This window comes from Doryrhamphus excisus, linkage group LG6 (assembly GCF_037039965.1).
Source record: "Doryrhamphus excisus strain RoL-2023G ecotype Guam linkage group LG6, RoL_Dexc_Guam_v1.1, whole genome shotgun sequence".
NCBI lineage: Eukaryota > Metazoa > Chordata > Actinopteri > Syngnathiformes > Syngnathidae > Doryrhamphus > Doryrhamphus excisus.
Genome location: NC_136362.1, coordinates 23,125,753 through 23,146,529, shown reverse-complemented (window position 1 = coordinate 23,146,529; position 20,777 = coordinate 23,125,753). Strand labels below are relative to the sequence as shown.

The window sequence follows — 20,777 nt, the reverse complement described above, 5'->3', positions numbered from 1 at the left end:
TGATTTATGTATTGTGTTAACTTGCTCTGGATGTGTTGTGTTTTTGATTTGTTGCACTGTGTCATTCTGTTTGATGGCCACCTACATATATATAGACGGGCTCCCCGACAAAGTTTGAACCCAATGTGTCCTGCAAGTGAAAAAGTTTGCCCACAGCTGCCATGCAGTCTCTTTGTCTCAGTGGTTGCCTGAGTGGTTGCCTGAGTGGGGCTATACTATATTGCAATATATTGTCATATATTTATTTATATATGTTAAATTCTCAAGTGTCTCGATTGTGACACCCTGTCTTCCTGCTCGGGGTAGCTCCATTTACACATTTCATTCAAGTTGTCAGGTGGAACACAGAGCCTGGTATGGGATTTGGTCTGACTAAAGATAAGTCTCAGGTGAAGGTTCATCCCCTGGAGAACACACCAGAGGGCGTTGGCTTTGGCAGGGACAGGGTCATCTATGCCCTGGGGTCCTAGCGGCGTGTCTTAACCTGCCTATTCCCAGGCATAATTCTTTTTTGTATATCTAATGTCTTCTGTCCTTGTCAAACAGACTGAAAAAACTTTAACATACTGGCATAAATGTCATTCATTTGGGGCATCATTCATCTGAATGCATTATTTGAACCAAAATGAAGCATTTAGGTGGCTAAATGAAATGAAATACAAATATAAGCCATTAAGAGGACAAAGTGAAATTGTGAATATAGTATTCGACATTTGTGACTAAATGTGCATATTTTTCACTTCAGGTGTTTCAAACGGAGTTGTCACAGAGTTGATCTTTCATGTATGCTTTTATTTTGGCGTGTTTCCACAACTTCCATTGTGCCGAGTGTCTGCAGACTTCCATGAGTTTTTGCACTGGATGGAGCCACGTGCTGCAGCTAGTCAGCAGACAATTTCTAATCAATCTGCCACTATTTTAGAATGAATGACTAGGACTTCTCTGTGAAGTTGGCTGCCATTTTAGGGTGCAGAACCCAGAAAACATGTCCTCGGCACACAGCTTAGCCTTTAATTACGCAAGTCAAATATTCGGTTGTTGTAAATAAGAGTTCAATTGTATATTGTATGGTACTTCCACACAATATACTGTATCTTTTAAAGATAAATGATCTTAGAGATAATTTAAAAAAACAGCAGCATGGGAACTTGTTTGCGCCAGAGTAAATCAAGTTTACAGTAATTTACACGTACATTTATGTAAGTTTATCTCCAATACTAGCAAGCGTACTCGATCAACTCGTCTTTTCTGAACCACTTTGATACCCCAAATTCCCTCCTAATTTGTTGAAGAGAATACTCTTCTTAGACTTTGGAAGATGTCTTGTTTTAAATGTGCGTTCTGCGGCACCAGGCTATTTCTCTTTAGCGGGCAAGGGAGTAAAATGGCTCTTTTCATAGTAAATGTTGCTGACCCCTGGTCTATGTTGGTCCACCAGCTAAACCAGCAAAGACCAGCATCATTTCCATGCTGGGTTTTTTTCAGCGGGGATGTTAACATGTTACCATTGATAGCATGCTAATGTTATCATACAAGCATTTTTAGCTATTTTCATGGGTAGACAAATATATAAACACTTAATTATTACCATTGCTAGCATGCTAACATTAGCATAGTAGCATTTTAATTCATTTCCATAGCTAGACATATATATATATATATATATATATATATATATATATATCACTATTATGTTAGGTGTTACCATGTTACCACTGGCAGCATGTTAACATTAGCAATCTAAATATGTAGATCAAATAAATGTAGGACTAATATTGATGGTGTAAAGCAGGGGTGGGCAAACTTTTTGACTCGCGGGCCGCATTGATATGACAAAATTTACGGGGGGGGGGGCAGACTATATATTTTACACGTCCACCTGGTATTGTTGTATCTGTAAAATTGTCATGCAATCTGCTATTATTATTTATTATTTTATATTTATATTTAAATATTTTAAAAATAATAAAATATTATAATAATTACAATAAACTTAAAATAATAATTATTATATTATTATTACGTAATAATAATATTATATATAATTTTATATAATAATATTATATATAATTAATATAATAATTTGCATTGATATAATAATTATAATAATCATAATAGTTCTAATAATAATTATAATAGTCTAATAATAATAATAATAATTATTATTATTATTATGTGCTTGTGTCCCTTTTTTCAGGAGCACTTTGTAAACAACAGACCATGTCAAAAAACGAAATTAATAAAACCATCAAAAGGTTGGCTCAGGCCATGATGCCAGGTTGTATGTTGAGTTTAAATGAAATACTTTGGAAAGATTGGGCGGGCCGTATTCAAACACTTGGCGGGCCGGATGTGGCCCCCGGGCCGTAGTTTGCCCACCCCTGGTGTAAAGGATAATATGGGTGGAACTCCAGCGCATGGCGGAGGTCAGCCGTTTAAGAAGGTACCTTTTGAATGGTTTGAATCAGGTGACAATTGTGGAACTGAAGATGAGCCTTTTATTTTCAACGGGAATGTTGTCACAGAAATCGTAGCGTTCCAGCTATCCTCTCCGTCTGGAATGATCTAAAAAGTTCGATTTTGGAATGGTGTGAATCTGTTATGGTAGTGATAAAATGTTGTAATAATATGAACAACAAACAGAACAATTTAGATTCAGAGTAACACGTACACAATGACTTCCATATTTGTACAGTATTCGTGCCGATCGCGATTTACGATGAATTATTCCCAAATGTAAAGTCAAAATATAAATGGTCGCAATACAAATGTATTCTATGACCCGGCAAAATTATCTCATGACCCCACGGGGGTCCCAAAGCCTAAATTGAGAAGCGGTGCCCTAAATGACAGCGCCATTCTCCTCTCAGCGGGATTGAGACAGACACACAAAAGGATAAAGACTGGTAATGACTCTGCTCTCTCTGGTCAGTCAACCTGCAAAGGTCACAGCTGACAAGAGACTGCATGATGATCATCTCTCATCTTTTATCCCGACTCGTCCGTGTGGCCACGCTGCTCTCTTCACGGAGCTCAAAGAGAAACAGCAAAGAAAGTTAAAACTTTGACAGAAGTGGGGTGTGGGGTGGTGAGGCATTGTCTGAATGATTTCATTACCCCCCCCCCCCCTTCATCACAATCAGCAAAAGTGGTCAGCGGAGATTATCCTGGCTGGGGGAGGGGAATGTGACAGCTGATGTTTAAATGAGGGGTTGGTGGAATATTGATGTGACAGACAGAGACAGAGACAGGAACTAAATCACTTTCACTAACGTACCGCCCGCAATTAGAACACCTTAGATCACTTTTCAACCGTTTGTCAGACACACACACACACACACACACACACACAAAATCAATTCAGCACAGTCACAGAACTTCCAAACATTTGCCAGATGTTTATATACCGTATCTTATTCATAATTAATGATGCAATTTTGGAACACAAAATGCAGTTCTTAAATAAAACTTTGTATTATTAAGAGATGAAAAAATGCAAAACTTCATGTCCCATTCGACTTTTTTTGCTTGACAACAGAATTCATTCCTCCAGGCACCGAATCAGCACAACAGACCCAGACTATCACACTACCACCACCAGATTTTACTCTTGCTATGATGTCTTTTCTTTATAGGCAGCAGATGTAATGGGACACACACCTTCCAAAAAGTTCAACTTTTGTTTTTGAGTATTTCCCCAAAAGGTCTTGGGGATCATCACATGTTTTCTGGCAAACTTGGGACAGGCCTTAATGTGGTTTTGGTCTTGGAGCTCCGCCATGCAGGATGATGCAACGCTGATTCCACACCATCAATGATGATGCAACGCTGCCATAAAGGAATGAAAGGTAGGAGGGGAAAGGCAGAGGGGGGATCTAGGAAGGATCCTGACAGATAAAGACTTCTTCTCATATCGACAAAATTAGTAGATGCTTAAATTTGTCGATGCAATTTCAGCGAGTGTGGAATTCCACATTTCCAGTTGTTGTTTTTTTTTGCGAGAAGGCATCTCCGAAAGGATTTCTGAATCACTCTCAGAGCGAGATGAAGCTTCTTCCAAACACCAAGAGACATCACTCTCTGGAATTTCTCTGTGAAAAGCTTGTAGTCAATTTGACTGCTATGTTCTTTCGCAGTTATAATGCTGTCTTTAGACATTTTAATAATAAAACAATGTCAGAATAAAATATACACACATTTAGTAAAAGTCAGGGTCAGTTGGTTAGTGGTACCACTATCTGTGTACTGCCAAATGAAAATTAACTAAATTTTTATATCATAAGTGGCTGGCCTGTTTTCTGATGACTTTGTGGAATAAGTCAAAAATACTGTCTTGGCAAATGCACCTCGTACATGACAACGCAACAAAAGCCGTAATGAGCATTTTCCATCAATTTTCTATGCCACTTATCCTCACGGGTATGCTGGAGCCTATCCCAGCTGGCGAGAGGTGAGGTACACCCTGGACTGGTGGCCAGCCAATGCCAGGGCACATATAGACAAACAACCATTCACACTCACATTCATACCTATGGACAATTTGGAGTCGCCAGTTTGACGCTACTTTTTACTCTGTACTACAGTATATTTCTGTGACTGTGATGAATGATATGAAGTACACAGTACTTAAATAGTGCATACAGTATATGAACACATTCCAATGTGGTAGAATTATAATGCTTTCTAGTGACTCCATGTGACCAACTTGTTGCAACTCCAGGATGCAGAAAGCAGGACCAAAATTGTCTTGATCAATAATTTGCTTTGCAGCAGCGGAATAACAGCAACTGGCCAAATCAAGCAAATGATAATGAACCAACAAAGGAAGGAGCACACACCTGAACTAAATAGACGCAAATTAGAAACAGATGTGGGAGATAGGAATAGCAGGAAAACTGAAACAAGGCAAGACAGGAAGTGAATATAAAAATAAGAGCATCCAAGGAGAAAGTAACCTAAAAAGGGAACATACACACGTCGTCACGCAGGAACCAACACAGGGCGTGACACAACTGGGATTAAAGCCAGTTTGTTAGTAAGAATGATACCTCGTTGGGTGCTAACTAATTGGCTGAGGACTCCAGAGAGCCTCAGACTTTGTCAAGTCATTTGCATCTTGTTAGCTTGTTATTAGGTTAACAGGTTTTTTCTTCAATCCTTTCAGCTTGACCAGGAAAACAACCAGTGCACCACTTAGCCACTATCACTGTGTTTGGTCTACCTCGTTAGGGTGGGATTTGGCCATGGCGTTATCTTAACACTGCATGAAGTCAGCCATGGCATGTAAAAACACTTCTCCTATTCCATGTGGAAGTGGTAAGTCTTTTCTTCTTATGTCGAAATAATAAAGTAAAGGCTTGTTAACTAGCAGCCATCTTGAATCCCTGCAGCACAAGTGTTGTAAAAAATGACTACTAGGAGTTTAAATGTGATCACGATCAGGTCTGGAACCAACCAGGGACGCCTGTACAAATACTGGAAGCATCGCAGACATTTTTTGTTGGACTGTTGGAATAAATTAATACGGTTTCATGGACCAAGCACTAGAATTGAATTTGGAAACGTAGGTCAGCTCTTCTGGTATAGGCCAGCAGTGAAGGCCTTACTGGCCCTGACTGCACACCAGTGGTGTGACACATGTTGCTATAGAAACGCATGGTAGTAGTGTCTGACAGGAAGCATTTCAACCCCCTGAAGGGAACATATGCATTTACAATGTTGTTTACTTGAAAATGTGTGTGTGTGTGTGTGTGTGTGTGTATGGCAGGCTGAAACATGGTGAAACCTCTTGGGCTGTTTTTGTGTATGTGGAATTTGTCCCAAAAGACCAACAGGAAAACAACTGTACTCACAAGCTAAACGATAAACGTCTGATCATATGTGTGTGGTTGTACGTTTATCTTTCTGTCTGTCTGGATATATGGTAATGGTAATGGTAATGGTTTTAATTCATTTGAACATGCATCAGATTCCAATTGAGTGCATCCCATAATCAGTTCCCAGTTCCACATGTCCAAAAGGAGTAGGAAGAAGCAAAGCTTATTAAATCCTACCCCTCCATCTGCTACTTTTACAATCACTAACTCTTAGATTTGTTCACTTCCTGCTTTCCTCATATAGTTTAATTTTTTTTCATTAAAATAAAATAAAATAAAATAAAATAAAATAAAATAAAATAAAATAAAATAAAATAAAATAAAATAAAATAAAATAAAATAAAATTAAATAAATTAAATTTGTCATGTACCAAAGTACTTGGTGATATGAGCATCCAATGCCATAATGGGTACCATAGTAAGTGTCAATATAGTGATATATATACAGTGAAGAAAATAAGTATTTGAACACCCTGCTATTTTGCTATTTCTCCCACTTAGAAATCATGGAGGGGTCTGAAATTTTCATCGTAGGTGCATGTCCACTGTGAGAGAGATAAACTAAAAAGAAAAATCCAGAAATCACAATGCATGATTTTTTAACAATTTATTTGTGTGATACAGCTGCAAATAAGTATTTGAACACCTGTGTATCATCTAGAATTCTGACCCTGAAAGACCTGTTAGTCTGCCCATTAGAAGTCCACCTGCACTCCATGTATCATCCTGAATCAGATGCACCTGTTTGAGGTCGTTAGCTGCATAAAGACACCTGTCCACCCCATACAATCAGTAAGACTTTAACTTGTAACATGGCGAAGACCAAAGAGCTGTCCAAAGACACCAGAGACAAAATTGTACACCTCCACAAGGCTGGAAAGGGCTACGGAGCAATTACCAAGCAGCTTGGTGAAAAAAGGTCCACTGTTGGAGCTATCATTAGAAAATGGAAGAAGCTAAACATGACGGTCAATCTCAATCGGAGTGGAGCCCCATGCAAGATATCACCTCGTGGGGTCTCAATGATTCTAAGAAAGGTGAGGAATCAGCCCAGAACTACACGACAGGACTTGGTCAATGACCTGAAAAGAGCTGGGACCACCGTTTCCAAGGTTACTGTAGGTAATACACTAAGACGTCATGATGTGAAATCATGCATGGCACGAAAGGTTCCCCTGCTTAAACCAGCACATGTCAAGGCCCGTCTTAAGTTTGCATATGACCATTTGGATGATACAGAGGAGTCATGGGAGAAAGTTTTATGGTCAGATGAGACCAAAATAGAACTTTTTGGTCATAATTCCAATAAGCGTGTTTGGAGGAAGAAGAATGAAGAGTACAATCCGAAGAACACCATCCCTACTGTGAAGCATGGGGGTGGTAGCATCATGCTTTGGGGGTGTTTTTCTGCACATGGGACAGGACGAGTGCACTGCATTAAAGAGAGGATGACTGGGGCCGTGTATTGTGAGATTTTGGGGAACAACCTCCTTCCCTCTGTCAGAGCATTGAAGATGGGTCGTGGCTGGGTCTTCCAACACGACAACGACCCGAAGCACACAGCCAGGAAAACCAAGGAGTGGCTCCGTAAGAAGCATATCAAGGTTCTAGCATGGCCCAGCCAGTCTCCAGACCTGAACCCAATCGAAAATCTTTGGAGGGAGCTCAAACTCCGTGTTTCTCAGCGACAGCCCAGAAACCTGACTGATCTAGAGAAGATCTGTGTGGAGGAGTGGGCCAAGATCCCTCCTGCAGTGTGTGCAAACCTGGTGAAAAACTACAGGAAACGTTTGACCTCTGTAATAGCAAACAAAGGCTACTGTACCAAATATTAACATTCATTTTCTCAGGTGTTCAAATACTTATTAGCAGCTGTATCACACAAATAAATTGTTAAAAAATCATGCATTGTGATTTCTGGATTTTTCTTTTTAGTTTATCTCTCTCACAGTGGACATGCACCTACGATGAAAATTTCAGACCCCTCCATGATTTCTAAGTGGGAGAAATAGCAAAATAGCAGGGTGTTCAAATACTTATTTTCTTCACTGTAGCACATCATGACTGGTTCAAGACTCTTCATCCTTGTATTTAGCAAACATCAACTGCTTGTATTGTTTCTTGAATTGGCTCATCGTTGTGCATTGTTTGATTTCCTTACTCAATCCATTCCATAGTTTGATTCCACATACTGAAATGCTATGGCTAGCTTAACGTAGTCCTAGCATAGAAGTGTTTCCAATGTACTTCTTCCCTGAGATCATATTAAATATGCATCATATATGAATATATTTATTATATATTCATATATTTATATTTAATGTTAGATTGGGCGGCACGGCGGTCTAATGGTTAGTGCGCAGACCTCACAGCTAGGAGACCAAGGTTCAATTCCACCCTCGGGCATCTCTATGTGGAGTTTGCATGTTCTCCCCGTGCACACGTGGGTTTTCTCCGGGTACTCCGGTTTCCTCCCACATTCCAAAAACATGCTAGGTTAATTGGCCACTCCAAATTGTCCATAGGTATGAATGTGAGTGTGAATGGTTGTTTGTCTATATGTGCCCTGGGATTGGCTGGCGTACCCCGCCTCTCACCCGAAGACAGCTGGGATAGGCTCCAGCACCCCCCGCGACCCTCGTGAGGAAAAAGCGGTAGAAAATGAATGAATGAATGTTAGATTGGAACCTGGATCATATCCAGTTAAATATTTCAATATTTTAGATTAGAAGCTGGTTTAACTTGCTATCTTATATTTATGTTCTGATTTTAGCATTCTGGCTTCCTCCCACATCCTCCAATAATATTTATGTTAGTTTAATGGTGGACTACAAATTGTCCACAGGTATGAATGTGAGTGGGGATGGTTGTTGTCTATATGTGCCCTTAATATTGCCTTGTTCTTGAAAACTGGCGAAGGGAACATGTTGAATGGGAGATGTGATAAGTATTCGTCATTTGATTGGTTGGATGAATAAGCTGTGTTTTGGGATGTTTTATGCAGTGAAAAGCGTGTTCAAATAAATCAAACCACAAGCAGACACTGCTGACAACGTGAAGCAGTGGAATCAAACGCATCACGAATCAATTGGTATTGGCATATTGCATTTAAGCTTTGGAAGAGTGGATTTCTGTCTGGCTGCCGTCATTCAATTCAATTGGTTTCATCTGCAAAGAAAAAACAAACAAGCCGCTCCAGAAAGACCTTTTTTTAGTTTTAGTAAAACTAGGATTGCAGAAGGGGAATCAGAATCCGAGCCAAAAGCACCAATGAGGATGATGATGATGATAATATGAGCCATTCCACCGGAGACCCCTGATCAGTCGTGGCTCCGCTCCAGCCTTTTGTCGGAGGTCAGTCTTTTAAGTATTCAGGGTGGGCTGGACGTCTTCATCAGCTATCTATGTCTACTTGGCTATTGTGCTGGCATCTTGAATTGAGTGAAAGCCTCTTGCTGGACATCCCTCCTCACTAAAGCCAGTTAAGATTCACCACAATGATTTCTACTCGGCTGCACCACGCTTCATACAGTTGAGCATTGTTGGGGTTCCATGCATGGCGAGAAAAGGCCAAGCCTCTTGTGCTGCCGTGGAGCCTGTGAGGCCAAGTAGCTCATGCATAGGATTAGCCTCAGTAGGTTTCTCAGCGGCCTTTAAAGCTCTCATAGACATCCATGCTAACAGATACTTCTGGATAAATGAAGCCAATTAGTGTGACGCTCCATGTGGTCTAACGCGCTATTCTCCGATACTTCACAACTACTATAAATTGTTTAAATACGTAATTCAAAAAATGCTATTATTGCAAAGATCCATCATGGGGGCAAAAAGGAGTTGAAGAAAACATGCGGAGAAGCCATCGTTCATCCACCATAAAATAACGGACCAGTGGGCCTTCAGACATTTGGGTTGTCGGTGTAGTGGGCTGTCGGAAAACTGTCCCGACGCCAATACAAGATTACAATTGGCTAACGCCATAGCCTACTGGGTCATTGAGTGGTCGAGAGGTGAACGTCACGCCTAGCTAGCGCAAACACTTTAGCCGAAGAATATGGCAAAAAGACGGAAAGAAAGATGGTAGACGTCAACATGAACGGATAGAGAAATCGGGTTTGGTGGTGTGTCCGATATGCAGCCATAAAATGTCAACCATCAACCCGTCAAATATAATGGAACACTTTGACACACGCCAGCCGACAAGCTGAGTGGAATTCAGCTAGCTTTGCTAGTACTAGCATTAGCAAGGAACGGAAAGCCATTCCCAGATGGCGAATTTGCCAAAGAATTTGTCATGAATTTATTTGTATTCAATGTCAAAAAATATTTAAACGTTTTAAAATGTGGCTTTCATGGCTCTTTTAGCCGAAAAAGTTCTATGGTTGAAAGTGCCAGGTCATGTTCTGGGAAAACAGGAAGTTTGGTCACCCAAAAATATAGCATTTATTTATAAGTACAAGCGTGGCGCAACCATGCAACCATGAAAGCGCCTTCACGTAGCATATCCTCGTCTTAGGACTTCATGACTTAAAGTCAAGCACAAACTTGTGTAAGGCCCATTTTTCGACATTGAAAGTGTTTCTTTGCGGGTTGTTGTCTTCTATTCAGGACCCTGAGAGGACAGTAAACACGGCCTGCATATGGAAGGCCGTGGTGTCCACATCCAAGCCAGCACGGTTGACTTATTTTGCGCTGACAGCCATTGAGTTTGTTAAGCCAGTATTAACCCCCATCGTTATGAGTCAAGCTGAACTCTTGACTCGGCATCCCAATTAGAATTTTTCCCATTTTGTCAGCCATTTATTCCCAGTGGTAGCAAAGTGTCAGCACGCTGGGGGCTACAGGTAGCGGATTGGATGTTCTGAATGCCCTCAGAGGCCGTTCCGAGGCAGCATTTAGATCTGCCACGGCTGCATTGAGATGAAGTGAGCCGTATTAAAATGTTAGGACTGAGTGTCGAAGCGGCATTGAGGAGCACTGAGCTTGAATTGAGATGTTTTGAGTCATATTTAAATGGTACCGAAGCTGTATTGAGATGTATCAGAGCACAGCTAATTGAAGCTGAGCCGCAGAGAATGTCGTGCTTTGTAGCGAGAGCGGATTGGCCACGCTGTTGCAGAACAGCATTGTGGCCAAAAGGGATCCTCCATTCTATTGTGGTGTAAGAAGATTGGCCACAGTAGAAAGGAAGAAAAGGAGAAAAGCCGTGAAGAGAAGGAGCACCTGAGCTGCCAGAGGTGATGTAAGTCCGCCCGGCCGTGTGTTGTCTGTGTCGCGGCAAATAGGAGGGCCAGCCTGAGTTGAGTGTGTGGCCCGTCCGGCCTTTTGTGTGTTGTGTGGCCTCGTCCCACTTGTGTGTTTGATACGTGGACCAGTCTGACCTCCGCATCTGAAGTGCCGAGCGGGCCGACCCTCTATTGTCTGGCAAAAAGCCTCTAAAGCTAAGAGCATGGACCTTCACAATGCTCTGCTCGACAACAAAACTTGGCTTGATTGGTCACTTGGTTGTCTCTCTGTTTGGAGGTGGAGCATCTCGTTGGATCGTCATCATTGCCTCCCTTGTTTTTTGCGCAACCTGTACAATATCTTCGCTAATAAATTCCAAGAATTGATTTCAGTTCACACCCACACATTTGGATTTGGATTTGGGATTAAAACCCGTTCTCATCGCAGGCCATTTTTTATCTTGCTGGAGAACATGTGATCCTCAACGCAAACCTAGCGTTTTTATACTCTGTAACATATTTAGTTCTAAGATCCCTTGCTAAACTCTAAAGCAGGGGTCTCAAACACATGGCCCGCAGGACACTAGTTTGAAGCCCCCGCCTTGATATGAAAGTTTAATGTTAGTGCGGCCCGCGCAAGTTTGATATGGATGCTGTATGGTATCATGTACCCAGAAAAAATTATTACGTTTGATTAATGTTCATGTTAAAGGTTAAATAACTGTTAATAGTTACCTACCCACCAACTATATGTGGTTTCTTACGTTTTTATTATTTGCCGTTTTATTATTATTATTATATTTATTTATTACTGATTGATTGATTTTCTTCATTCTTGATTTGGTTATTTATTTTTCATCTTATTTTGTATAGAAAAATAAAAATTAAGATATTTGAGAACAGTGGAATGTTTTATCAGAGCTTTTATTGTAGAAAATCGGAACCAACGCACTGAAAAAGTTTGTATATTTTTCTGTTTTTAAAAAATGTTTTTTTTTTTGTGGAAAACCTGATGCGGCCCAGCCTTGCCCAGACCCTAGCTCCAGTGGCCCCCAGGTAAATTGAGTTTGAGACCCCTGCTCTAAAGTATCCCAAAACGTTGCGGATCCTCCACCGTGCTCAATTATTGGGAGGGTCTTCTTTTTCCTGTAAGCTTCATTTCACCGCCTGTCAACACATCGTTGTTGTGCTTTGCCAAAAAGTAGTATTTTCCTTTTTTCAGCAATGTGGACTTCCTTGGCCTCCGCTCATAGAGTCATGCCTTGTTTTGTGTGTGGCGTATCATGCGAGTCGAAACCATTAGCCTGTTAGATCGTTCGTTCCTGGTCAGCTTCAGTCTTTGGATGTTTTACGTGATGTTTTTCTACAGTTTGCACCAAATTTTAAACACTCCTCCCATCAATGTTCCTCTTCCCCCACACCCACGGAGGTTCTTGACACCATGCTTTGAAAACTTCCTAATAACATTACACACTGTCGAAACAGGGACACCAAGGCCCTTGGAGATGGCCTTATCTTATATATTGCTAATAAGAGCACTTCTGAGGTCTTGAGACAGCTCCTTTGTCTTTGTTCATTGCCTTTGTCATTGTGACAAAGAAACAGAGAATGATCATAACTCTTCGGCTATTTCATTGGGTACTGATCCCGGTTTAACACAAGTTGTGTATCGCCCAAAGCTGTTAAACTACATTCATTTTTTTCACAAGGCAAATGCGCATCAAAATAAGACCGTGAGAGTAAAAAAGGGAGCCCAGACCAAGTAGAATAACAGACCACCTTAACCGACAATAAATTCATCAATGACTTTGATAACAATACGACTAGGGGCCTGCCAATTAATGACATCAGTGATCATCTTCCACTGTTCCCAATTTAGACAAAGACTATCCAAAGACTAAGCTCAAAGGCTCAGAGGCTACGCTTTGCAGAAGGTTTTTCCAGATTTATTCATACGAATGAATTCCTGGCAGATAGTCTGTAAGGATACAGAGCTAACATTTCTACCTCCATACCGCTGATTAAAATGACGGAGGACATCACTAACTATAGCTATAGATCAGTGGTTCCCAAAAGGTGGTTGCGATAGAGAGTACATCAATAAAAATGAAAAACAATCCATGCCTAATCACGAGTGCACCTGAACAGCAGGAAGGAGACGTAGCGACAGTTGTTCCTTGCTCTGTGTCATGTCAACAAATACAGTGCATCCGGAAAGTATTCACAGCGCTTCACCTTTTCTACATTTTGTCATGTTACAGCCTCATTCCAAACTGTATTAAATTAATCTCTTACCTCAAAATTCTACACAAAATACTCCATTATGACAATGTGAAAAAAGTTTTTTTTGACATGTTTTGAATTTATTAAAAATAGAAAACAAAAAAATCACATTTACATAAGTATTCACAGCCTTTGCTTAATACTTTGTTGATCCACCTTTGGCAGCAATTACAGCCTCAAGTCTTTTTGAATATGATCCCACAAGTTTAGCACACCTATCTTTAGGCAGTTTTGCCCATTCTTCTTTGCAATAAGTCTCAAGCTCCATCAGGTTGGATGGGAGACGTCTGTGCACAGCCATTTTCAGATCTCTCCAGAGAAGTTCGATCGGATTCAAGTCTGGACTCTGGCTGGGCCACTCCAGGACATTCACGGAGTGGTTCTGAAGCCAATCTTTTGAGATCTTGGCTGTGTGCTAATGTCTACTGTCTATATGGTCAAGGTACATGACCAGTCTACTGAGGTCAAGAGCGCTCTGGAGCAGGTTTTCATCCAGGATATCTCTCTATATTGCTGCATTCATTTTTCCTTCTATCCTGACTAGTCTGCCAGTTCCTGCTGCTGAAAAACATCCCCACAGCATGATGCTGCCACCACCATGCTTCACTGTAGGGATGGTATTGGCCTGGTGATGAGCAGTGCCTGGTTTCCTCCAAACATGGCGCCTGGCATTCACACCAAAGAGTTCAATCTTTGTCTCATTAGACCAGAGAATTTTGTTTCTCATGGTCTGAGAGTCATTCAGGTGCTTTTTGGCAAATTCCAGACGGGCTGCCATGTTCCTTTTACTAAGGAGTGGCTTTCGTCTGGCCACTCTACCATACAGGCCTGATTGGTGGATTGCTGCAGAGATGGTTGTCCTTCTGGAAGGCTCTCCTCTCTCCACAGAGGAACGCTGACTAAGGCCCTTCTTCCCCGATCGCTCAGTTTAGAAGGCCGGCCAGCTCTAGGAAGAGTCCTGGTGGTTCCAAACGTCTTCCATTTACGAATAATGGAGGCCACTGTGCTCATTGGGACCTTCAAAGCAGCAGAAATGTTTCTGTATCCTTCCCCAGATTTGTGCCTCAAGACAATCCTGTCTCGCAGGTCTACAGACAGTTCTTTTGACTTCATGCTTGGTGTTTGTGCTCTGACATGCACAGTCAACTGTGGGACCTTATATAGACAGTTATTATATTTACAAATCATGTCCAATCAACTGAATTTACTGCAGGTGGACTCCAATTAAGCTGTAGAAAGATCTCAAGGATGATCAGTGGAAAAAAGATGCACACTTTTTTCACATTGTCATAATGGAGTATTTTGTGTAGAATTTTGAGGTAAGAGATTAATTTAATTCAGTTTGGAATGAGGCTGTAACATGACAAAATGTAGAAAAAGTGAAGCGCTGTGAATACTTTCCGGATGCACTGTAAAGGCCCAGATACACAAAGTCACAGATATTACACTGTCCTTCCCTTTAATAAGCCCCGAGGGCTGAAGCAGGCCCCGCCTCAAACTGGGGATCCTCCCGGCCCCTGTACGGTGCCAACCTGTCCCGGTGCAGGATGGTCCCGGTCCCTGTATGGTGCCAACTTGTCTCGGTGCAGGATGGTCCCGGCCCCTGTACGGTGCCAACCTGTCCCGGTGCAGGACAACTCTTCTGGCTCCAGGGAGAACTGCAACTCTAAGAACTACTTCCCCTACCCGCTCAAGCACCCTGCATGGTCCATCCCAATGACTGTCCAGTTTTGGCAACATCCTCTTTTCCGCTTGGGCGTGTAAACCCAAACTGGCTCACCTGGCAGGAAGTCACATCCCTTGCTGCGCTTGTCATGGTACCTCATATGCCTCATACCAGCCTTCTCCAGCTGATCCCAAGCGAAAGAATGTGTCGCCTTCAGCTGGGCCTGCAACCAAACATCAACTCCGCCGGTGTCCGGATGTCCCGGCCCAACATCAACTTGTGGAACGCTGGACAGCTGAGCGCTAGGCCATCAGCACCAGCGGAATGTTCCGGTCCCAGTCACGCTGATGGTTAGGCATGAGGATGGCCAGCTGCTGCTGCAGGGTGCGATGAAACCGTTCCACTAGGCCATCAATTTGCGGGTCTTCTCCATGGCCAGATGCTCACACAGGATAGCAAACACTCTGGACTCCAAATCCTGCCCTGATTACTGTGGAGAATGTTTGCAGTGCCAAACATCTGCCACTGTCTTCCAGGTCAGGGTAAACCACAAAGGTTGAGTTCAGGCAACGGGACTTTCCTTGTTTGTTAAAAAGGTTTTCGTACAAACGTTCTAGACCAACTGAGACACACGATTTCAGTTGAAGGGCTCGTCCGGGATTTGAACCCGGGACCTCTCGCACCCAAAGCGAGAATCATACTTCTAGACCAACGAGCCCTGCATGTGGAGAAGTTATGAAAATTGATGGATGGATAAGTGTTACAGCGTTCAAAACTTGACCGAGCCCTCCTGCAAAAGTCTTCCAGTCATTGAGCATGGCCAGCAGAGACCCTTGACTTGCTAAAAGTCTGCATTGTTCAATGAGTACCCACAGTACCTGTAGATTGTCTGTCTTCCAGTTCAGGGTAAACCACAAAGGACTCAGGTGCTCGTGAATTGGTGGTAGGATTCTTATCCAAACTACTCAGTCAGAAATGATGAAGTTCACTGAGCCACAAGACTTTAATTCAATGAGGTCGACAGTGTCTGTAGATTGTCTGTCTTCCAGGTCAGGGTAAACCACAAAGGTTGAGTTCAGGCAACGGGACTTTCCTTGTTTGTTAAAAAGGTTTTTGTCCAAACATGCGAGACCAACTGAGCCACACGATTTCAGTTGAAGGGCTCGTCCGGGATTTGAACCCGGGACCTCTCGCACCCGAAGCTAGAATCATACGCCTAGACCAACAAGCCCTGCATGCAAAAAAAATTTATGAAAATTGATGGATGGATAAGTGTTACAGTGTTCAAAACTTGACCAAGCCCTCCTGCAAAAGTGGAATCCTGGTCTGGCAGCACATAAGCTTCCGGCCATTTTGTGAAGTATTCCATTGCACACAGAACATTCTTGTTGTACGCTGCACACTCGTCACAGCGCCGGCAGAAGTCCTCCACAAGATTTGGACAGATTTTTGAAGGCACGCAGAATGTTGTATTCTAGGGCTATATAGCTCAGGTATATGTATAAGGTATATGGTATAAGGTATATGTATAAGGTATAAGGTATATGTATAAGGTATATGTATACGGTATATGTATAAGGTATAGGGTATAAGGTATAAGGTATATGTATTAGGTATAAGGTATATGTATATGTATATGTATATGTATAAGGTATATGTATCAGGTATAAGGTATATGTATTAGGTATAAGGTATATGTATATGTATAAGGTATATGTATAAGGTATATGTATATGTATAAGGTATATGTATAAGGTATATATATAAGGTATAAGGTATATGTATAAGGTGTATGGTATATGGTATATGGTATATGGTATAAGGTATAAGGTATAAGGTATAAGGTATAAGGTATAAGGTATAAGGTATATGTATAAGGTATATATATATATATAAGGTATAAGGTATATGTATAAGGTGTATGGTATATGGTATAAGGTATAAGGTATAAGGTATATGTATAAGGTATAAGGTGTATGGTATAAGGTATAAGGTATAAGGTATAAGGTATAAGGTATAAGGTATAAGGTATAAGGGGTATGGTATAAGGTATAAGGTATAAGGTATAAGGTATAAGGTATAAGGTATAAGGTATAAGGTATAAGGTATAAGGTATAAGGTATAAGGTATAAGGGGTATGGTATAAGGTATAAGGTATAAGGTATAAGGTATAAGGTATAAGGTATAAGGTATAAGGTATAAGGTATAAGGTATAAGGTATAAGGTATAAGGTATAAGGTATAAGGGGTATGGTATAAGGTATAAGGTATAAGGTATAAGGTATAAGGTATAAGGTATAAGGGGTATGGTATAAGGGGTATGGTATAAGGTATAAGGTATAAGGTATAAGGTATAAGGTATAAGGTATAAGGGGTATGGTATAAGGTATAAGGTATAAGGTATAAGGTATAAGGTATAAGGTATAAGGTATAAGGTATAAGGTATAAGGTATATGTATATGTATGGGTATACATAATCAGTTCCCAGTTCCACATGTCAAAAAGGAGTAGGAAGAAGCAAAGCTTATAAATCCTACTCCTCCATCTGGTACTTTTACATTTTACATTTGTTCACTTCCTGCTTTCCATAATACAGTTTAAGAAAAATGGTTGTTTGACATGAAAATAAGCATTTATTTCCAAGCATTCCACCATGAACTATTTACAATGTTCACATTTGGAACTGAACTGTGTGTCTGCACGCATGCGTCTTCTCTTCACTGCTACAAGACCCCTTTTCACTTCCTGGTTGCTTTCTATGGGAAACTTGCAGGGAGAGTTCTGATAAAAGATGTTTCTGCCACCTTGTGGCCGTTCTTCCAGCTTATAACTAACATGCTCTCTTTTATTTAGAGCTGCGTCATGGAATGCTGGGTGGAATAAATGAAAACAGATCGTTTTGGAACTCCAAGGAAATACAGCTGGAATAGGTGCAGATTCTGGAAGATCTGGAAAGCTTTCTGTACGGGTTATTGTGTGTAGCTGCTCTTTAGGAGTCCACTTGTGGTCCTAGTGAAAAAGCTAAGCCCTGTTTCATTGGAGCCATTAATGATGACCTGGACTGCATAAGAAGAACAGATTGAACAAATCAAGTGAAGTAGAATAGAAGTAGTGGCTTATACACAGTACAGTACAGTACCTGCACAGTATCTGTACAGTACAGATACACACACCAACATGGATGTTACTCCACTTTTCATCCGCTTGCACATGCGCCACTAGCATACACGTCATACCCGCTACTTATTTGAGCTTCTGTAGCATTGATTCATCCCCTGGTTGGCGTGAACATGCCCCCCTTTCCCCATCATCGTTCTCATTCATCGTTTTCTCTTGCGAATGTCATGTCGTTAATGCTGATCGGTTGATTGACGGTTGAAAAGCTTCTGATGTAGCCGCAATGTCCGGATCGTTTATTTATTATCAAAGGATGCAGGACACGCACAATACCCTTTTATTAAGGCTTGTATGCGCAGATGTCGGGAGGGAAAAGCTCCCTCTGAGGTGAAATGGAGAGATGTCAATGGGAATAAAACCCTCATCTGATTCCCATCTGCTCTGTTTGGTTTCATGTCAGTCTTCCTCTGGCTTTCCTTCTCTTTGTTGGTCTGCGGACGGCCAAGATGTCTCAAATCCATCTTTCCATGATTAACATATAAATGTATTTCATTAGGATGTCGATTGTCAACATCATGATCATTTTTAATTGGAATGTGGCTCAGGTGGTAGAGTGGTCATCTCGCAACCTGAAGGTTGCGGGTTAGATTCTCCGTCCTCCTGTGATCATGTCGATCTTTATCCTTGGGCAAGATACTGAACCCCCAGTTGCTCCTGATGCTGCGTCATCCGTAGGTAAATGTAGCTAAGGTGTCACTAACGGCGCTTTGGAGGTGAAAAGTACTACACAAGTGAAAGACCTTCGCATGTGGAACACATACATAAACAAGATGGCAGCGGGAGACAGATACAATATAACACAGAGGTCTGGGGTTTTTTTGAGGAGGCGTTTTTGTGATGCAAATGTATTACTCTTTTGAACGCATATTGTTTTGAGAAGCCAATGGTGCAAGTACCACTTCACCAGTAAGTTAAAAAAAGGTAAGGTTACCCAAACCTGAAAAAGAATGTGAAATGTGACACAAAAAGACCCGTTTCAGGGACCACAAAATGGGTCAACATTTCAAGCTTTTATGCAGAAATGGAGCTTGATCAAACTTTGGCGTTTTTTGCAACTAATTCCAAGTTCTGGAGTACTTACTCCTTTGCCTGCATACTGTTGGGAACACACTCTGTATGTACATATAACCGTCTTACCCCGGTACAGGGGTCAGCATGGTTGTATATGTGTTGCTATGGTAACTGCTTCGTGTCATTTGTAAGAATATACGGTAAACGTGCTATGCATCCACTTAACCACAACAATGTCAGCTAAAAGCTCAAGCAAACAATGTTTAGAAAAACAAGACAGTTCAAAAGTGCTCAAATGGGCAAATACACCAGCAGGCCGAGATCGGCGCATATGATGAATCATTTTAGAAAGCAATTTCAGATTACAGAATCAGCCTCACTGTTTAGCTCCAGTTATTACTTTATGCCAGATACCAGATATTTGCACTCTTGCTGCAACAGCGTGTTACGGTCACGGCCCAAACCAGCAATTCTTAAAGGGTTCTGCTTATTTTCAGCGCTTTGTGCTGAGTTGTGGACTCCTGTAGAGCCGCTCCATACAATAACCAGCACAGAAAGCTTTCTGGATCTTTCCAGATTGATTTCCTTAGATGAAACCATGCTATAATTTGTTGTGGCGTTTGTTTGCAGGATGTGAATAAATCAATTTTTGTATAGGAAAAAAACATAAATAGGGAAAACCACTGTCAGTTTTCTTTTGAAAACACGGTCAATCTTCCACTCTCACTTTTCATCTAAAAAAACTGAAATGAACCGAACTTTGAACTACATCAAACATGAAAGAAATGTGAACTATTCAAATTTATACTGTGTGACCGGAACGTTGAGCTGGTTCATGGGAACTATGAACTTGCACAACACTGCCACCAGTATAGAATAATTCCTCAACCGCTTAATCCCAAAACAAGCAGTTTCCTTTTCTCTGACTCAGTAGCAAAAATATGAATATTTTGTCCAGGGTTTCTTTTGTCTATCCTCGTTTTGCGAGGTCATTTTGTTTTGTACCGGCCTCCATCTATTTTGGACAATGCTTCTTTGTTTCCTTTTTTTGTTTCCAGACTGCCAGACTACCTTTGAGGGCAGATTTGCAATTAGGCTTACTTATGCCAGCTGAGACTGGCTGTCAGTGCAGGTTTGTTTCTCATCACATGGTAAGAAGGCGTCCCTGTCTTGGCAACCACTTAGGCCTTCTCGCAGATATCCGTCTATTATTGCACACTGTCCTACTGCTATCTACCCGTTTGCCGTACTTTTTGAAGTCTACTTTGCTTGTTATTTATTTAGCTTCTAGCTACTACTTTTGTTGTGCTTTGTATCCTCGTGCTACCTTTTTGGACCATTTTTTTAGCCTTTTGCTATGTTTATTTTGTTCTTACTCTCGTATACGGGATTTTGGTTTGGACTTATTGCCTCACATGTTGAGTACCACCGCAACACCGACTGTAACACAAAGTCGAGACATTCATGTAGACCAGGAGTCATCAATGTGGTGCCCTCGGACACCAGGTCCTCAAGACCTCAAGTCTGGTTTTTAGTTAATAAC

At 41.3% G+C, this 20,777-nt stretch overlaps 1 non-coding gene across 1 annotated transcript; it reads right to left on the bottom strand.

Annotated features, from left to right (window-relative positions):
- Window positions 1-15,693: 15,693 nt before the first annotated feature.
- Window positions 15,694-15,765, bottom strand: trnap-ugg (transfer RNA proline (anticodon UGG)). The gene has a single exon. It is a non-coding gene; the product is annotated as a tRNA-Pro (tRNA).
- Between the last annotated feature and the right edge of the window lie 5,012 nt (window positions 15,766-20,777).